Consider the following 6,602-nt stretch of genomic DNA (forward strand, 5'->3'; position numbering starts at 1 on the left):
GACTGGTGGGGAGAGACGAGTGTCCACCACGATTGACCCCTGCTGGACCGGACCACCATCGCTGAGACTCGACTGCCTGGAAGATCGACCAGACTGCCTGACGGAGGATCGACGGCCCGGAGGACCGAATGCAGCGCTTCCATGCCCGGTGACTCGTGAGGGGAAGTGGACAGAGGGGCACTGACCGACCCCCACGCTGGAGCGGTGGTCACGAGGGAGGCAACGCCCATGGCGCCCTAGCTGCGCGATGTCCCCAGAGGTGGTCGAGAGAAGAGGGTCACTGGCGCCGACGACAGAGCGACACTGGTATCGGAGGCCCGGGACCGGGGACCGGCTGAGGTGCGAGGCGGTGAGGAACGGTGACAAGTGAGCACTGTCGGTGCGGCTTGAGACGCGGGTGAGGAGCGGGAGCCGGGAGCGAAGGAAGAACGAGGACAGGAAGCGGAGAGAGACAGCGGGTGAGCGGCACTACGGGAGGACAAAGGGAAAGAACTGGGACTAAGAAAACTAACGCGGGAGCATTCAAAAGCGGCGCGCCTGACCTTAAAATGGCGGCCGCTTGAGACATCGAAGCCTGCCCACACAGAAGGAAGTAAACAAACTGAAAACAAGAAACTGAAAAAGGACAAAAAGAACAAAGAAACACCAAATAACACTGAGACATCGAACCCTGCCCACTCAGAAGGAAGGAAACAATTCAATAACACAAGAAATTGAAAAAGGACTAAGAATTACCAAACAACACAGAGAAAGTAACCTGCAGTGTCACCAGAAACTACAACACTCAAGGCGCAAGAAATGTTTTGGAAGTGGAAGTATCAGCACTGACACATTGAACTAAATAAAGTCAAATAAAGCCAATTATATCGTGGATGTGGAAGTATCAGCACTGACACACTGAATTAACTAAAGTTAAATAAAGCCAATTATATGGTCACACTGAAATAACGAATGGGAAATGAAAGTATCATCACTGCCATATTGAAAACACTAAAGTTAATTATATTGACACATCGAAATAACCATAGTCAATATTCAGTCTGGAGTGAGTCACAACAGTGAACTACTCAACCCTAAATAGACAAAGGGCTGCTGGAGACCCACAACGTGAAGGAGAAGCGGAAATGGAGGGCAGATACCACGGGTCGCCCGGATCTCATGCAAAACATATAGAATATCCTTCCACCCTATCAAAAAATGCAGCCAAAAAATTCAAACATGCAACTCTGAGAAAAAACCCGGACACGTTGTTCGTGGACCCATACTTTGATAGAGTTAAAGGTATCATGATGAATGACCTAATATTCCACACAGACAAAACAGCTAAATGGCGTAATATCATTACAAAAAGACTGTTCATAAAAACGGTAAAAAATATACCACATGGCACGAAAATAACGACCTCATTAACTCAAAGAGGTAATACAGATGTATGCGTTACTATATACAAAACGGGAATAGTGCTTATACAAGGAACTAACAAAGAACTTGAGAAATTTGAGATAACTTTCCAAGCCTTAAAGGAATCCATAGTAGGACCAAATCGCCTGCAAAATACAGTGAGACTTAGTCATCAACAAAACGTGACCCCTCCTGAGACCACACCTGACAACAACCACCCAGTCATTAGAGATGTCAATTTAACTGACAACCAAACATCTAACACCGGAGATTTACCTGGAAGTGTGATGACAATACCGGAGAATGAAAATGAAAGGATAACGGTAGATAATATCATTGGAAACGAAGAGAAGAACTTGACAGTCCTAGAAGGACCGCTGATACCATCACACGTGGCCATTCCAACGGTAGAGGACAACTCAGATCAGAGCGAGCCCCTCTACGACGAGAACTACGAAAGGAACATAGTAGAGAATATTTACCTTCCCCTACACCCTTCGAATACGAGACTAGAGGCCCACGGATCCTCACCCACAAAAACACCCCCGAAACTTAACAATATAGAAAATAATGATGTCACCCTTAATAGAATCCAGAATCACACCCAAATTAAGGATACAACGATAAACTTTGGGACACTGAGAACAGATCGATCACGGAGGAGAGCCAAATACAGAACGCAAACTGCCAGACCTACCTCACTTAAGAAGCTACCCCGAACACAGAAAGAAATGAAGGAGCTTAGAAAACTAATAAGCTACATGGCACAAGACTCAATAAAAGTCTCACAGACAATTGAGAAAATTTGGGAGATGACGATAAACACGAACTCCAAGATCACACACATCCAGAATATTATACTTCGACCCAACCGACCAAACAGGACCAACCCCATTCCAAACGAAGAAGCTCAGGCCCTACTTCGATCTTATGAACAACAGGCCCCGAAAAAGGAAGAGATTATCGAAGTTGTACCTATTGACCCTAATAGAACGGCCTCAACAAAGGATAGGAAAGCAATCCTCCACAACCTACAACCCATCCAGATAAATGCAACCGAAGCTGAAAACGGAAACAACTTCAACTCACTGAAAACACTGAATTGCCTACTACTTAACTGTCGATCAGCTAATAAACATGCATCCGACATAGCCGCTCTAATACTCAACAAAGAAATCGACCTGGCAATCCTCACGGAAACTTGGCTCAATGAATCATCTTCCCCAACCATGGATCTTCTAGTACCACCACAATATAACATTATCAGGTTAGACAGACCAAGGAAAGTGGGAGGAGGTATAGCGTGCATTCATCGCTCAGAGATAAAGGTTAACCAATTCCAATCAGACCCTATAGAATCATGTGAATACCTTGGCCTTAATATAAGATCACCAAATAATCAGAGCTACAACCTGCATGCGATCTACCACCCACCTGGAGATAATGCAAAGTTCACAGAGCATCTCATGGAGATCATAACTGCTAATTCTAACCCAGACGCTAACAACATATTCCTAGGTGACTTTAACCTCCACTGGGACGATGGCAATGACAAAATGGTTAAATCGATCAAAGACTTCCTGAATGAGCTAAACCTCACTCAAATATGCACCCAGCCCACTCACTCACAAGGAGCGACTTTAGATTGGATAATTTCTAGAAACAAAGAAATTCTAATTACCGATATAGACCCATGTGACTGGTCTGATCATCACGCTATAACTTTCATGATACCTACAATGAAAAAGGGCAGGAACATACAACCGCACAGGGTCAAAAAATTGATACGAGATACTAAAGAAGCTAATATTGAAAGGTTGGTTGAAAGATGTGAGAAAGACCTCAAGCCTCCTAACAACTGGCAGAATGTGAATGAGCTGACTGACCATTACATAACTTCAATCGGTAATATTGTCAATGACACCTTGCCTCAAAAACTGAAAAGAGTCTCGGAAAAACCCAAAAATCCTTGGTTTAATGAGGCTCTGAACGAGGACAGGCGAAAATTGAGAATGGCTGAAAGGAAATGGAGACAACATCCCGCCTCCCCCGAATTGAAGGACCTCAGAAAAACGAGGAAACAATATAACTTAAAGATAACCAACGCCAAAAAAGAATTTATAAGGGCTGAACTTGACAATGCCACAAACAGACCCCGAAAACTCTTCGAGATCCTAAAACAACAGTCAAACAAACTAACTAAAACCGCCCAAGAGAACCCAAAAAACCCTATAAGCTGTGAGAAATTCTCCGCATTTTTCACGGACAAATCTAAATTGCTAGAAGCTGAGCTCACAAAATCAGCGGCTAACATCACGACCCCGCCCCCTTCAAAAAAGGAGACGAATGCGCCATCGATGGATTTTTTCTCAAAAAACAAGGCAAGCTGGGACACATTTGAACTATACACCCAGGAAATGATCGCCAAAACGCTAGCGAAACTTAAACCTAACAATCACTACCAAGACCCGCTACCCGCAAAATGTGTAAGAGAAATCAGTCACACTCTAGTTCCATTCTGGACGGAGATAATAAATGCTTCACTAATACAAGGGACCCTGCCTGACTGCCTAAAAACGGGGCAGGTAGCTCCCATTATCAAAAAACCGACAGCTGATGCAACAGACCCGAACAATTATCGACCAGTGACCAACATCCCTCTACTGGCCAAACTTCTTGAGAAATGCGTACAAGGTCAACTGAGTCAACATATCGCTAAGTTCTCACTACTAGACGACTGCCAATCAGGTTTCAGAACAGGTCACAGCACGGAAACTGCGATATTACACATTGTTGATGACGCTTTACAAGCCCTTGACCAAAATCATGCGTGCCTACTGATACTACTGGACTTATCATCGGCATTCGACACGGTAAATCATGCGATTCTGATGACCAGACTACATGACAGGATGGGTTTATCTGGTAACGTTCTGAAGTGGTTTAACTCCTTCCTGCAGAACAGGACTCAGCTATTCAGGGTCAACGAAGCAACCTCTTCCCCATGCCCTAACACAATAGGGGTCCCTCAAGGCTCAACGCTATCCCCAGATCTATTCAACTTGTATGTAGAACCTCTCACAGAGATTCTTCGGACCTCACAGATATCTTATCACATGTACGCAGACGACACCCAAATATACATGAAGATTGCCTGCAGTGAAGACATTGATCTTATGAATGAAACTCTAAAAAGAGCATTGCAGTGGCTTACAGCCAATCACCTGAAACTGAATGCCAATAAAACTGAATTCCTGTTAATCTCACCGACAAGGAGTTATACAGAGGCAAAGGAATGGGCGAAATTGGTGACTGCGCTGAACTGCACCCCGACCCTAGTTAATTCAGCCAAATCATTAGGAATTACACTAGACAAGAACCTAGACATGAAAGAACACATCAACTTGATGGCCAAGGGCGCCCGCTTCCATTTAAACTATCTAAGGAAACTGAAGCCCTTTATCTCCGAAGCAGACCTAAAACTTGCCATCCAATCGTTAGTTATCTCGAGGATCGAATATGGCTGTACCACATTAGCTGGCCTACCAAAAACATCCACTGCACCACTAAAAGCCTGTCTCAACGCAGCGGCAAGACTCATCACAGGAACTAGGAAATTCGACCACATATCTCCTCACCTGAAGGCCCTAAACTGGTTACCTTATGATGCTAGAATTAAAATGAAGATGGCCTGCATCACACATAAAGCGGTTCACTACAACACGCCGAGATATCTCGCCAAGAAAATTAAGTTATCGGGAAGTAACAGAACAACAAGAAGCTCCAAAGAGCTGCTATTGCGGCCGGCATTCTTCCAGAAAAAAAAGACCTATGACCGAGCTTTTTCAGGAGCGGCCCCCAGAGTCTGGAATTCACTCCCTCCTTACATCAGGAGGATTCAAAACATCGTAGCTTTTAAAAGGGAACTGAAAAGCCACATGATGAGTAAACACCCTATATTGAGATGACCACAGACTTGCGATACGAACATTTCTGCCAAAAAGGACTGGAGTCACCACGAACTCTTGGAAGACCAATTAGACAAACGACTGATGCCACTCAAGCATCGGCTTTACAACCTATTGCTACCTCATTATTAGGTGATATCTATTCCATACCGCTCACCGGAAGATATCACCCATACCTGAACCTGTTAATATTTATGTTTGATGCACCCAACGATATCCATACTACTCTTATGGCTTATTACGCCGATATTGACTTGTTAATAATATACTATACTACCTCATAGAACTTGACTGCATGACTATGACACTACCTAAACATAGGCACACCCTAATACTAACAACTTAGGCCTTAGGAATATATCTTACTTTAATCACCGTAGACAGCACACTACCTCCCTCATCTGATTTGTTTTTGCTGCTATAATTGCTATTATAATGTCAACTGTTTAATTCTTCTATGTCTTTAGGTAATCCCTTTTCTAAGCATACTGCCCCACCCCTATATATGTCTTGCTGTTATAAATGTTATCACTATGTCAATCTGTTTTCCATATGTTAAGCGCTCTGATACCCACGGGTCATGTCCGCGCTATATAAAACACTATAAATAAATAAATAAATAACATTTTGAATGTTTCTATTTGCTTTTTTAGAGTTGGATTTGGATGCAACAAAGGGAAGGCATGGAGGGATACTGATCAGAATTAGGAATGCATGGTCAAATGTGTATTTAAATGTCAAAATAATGTGCTGCATTTTGAGCCATAGTTTGTCATTTCTTGCTGCTTAATTTAGTCAACACTTCTGCATAATGTGGTCCTCCTATGGGACACAATTCCAGTGACCCTAATTGAATCACACAGATTGTGACACAGACACGAGCAAGACATATAATCGGAAACATAGACACCAGCCCTCCTCACACAAACACACTCACATTAATATCACACACATCAGTATCTCACGACACGGCAGTCACACAGTCCAACACCACTTTGGGGTACCAGTGTTATAGTCAGGGCCACACGATTTATTCGATGCTGCTGCATTTTAGGCATAATTATGGATTTGATACCTTAGCTATATAATCCATCATCTACAGCCTAAATTGAAGATTTTAACAAAAAACATCAGAAAAAGGACCGAATGTTACTAAAAATGCAGTAATATGTGGCTGCACAGTGGAAGGCCCTTCGCATAGTGTTAACATGTGCATAAAATGACATAATACTG

This window comes from Lissotriton helveticus, chromosome 10, assembly GCF_964261635.1.
Source record: "Lissotriton helveticus chromosome 10, aLisHel1.1, whole genome shotgun sequence".
Lineage (NCBI taxonomy): Eukaryota > Metazoa > Chordata > Amphibia > Caudata > Salamandridae > Lissotriton > Lissotriton helveticus.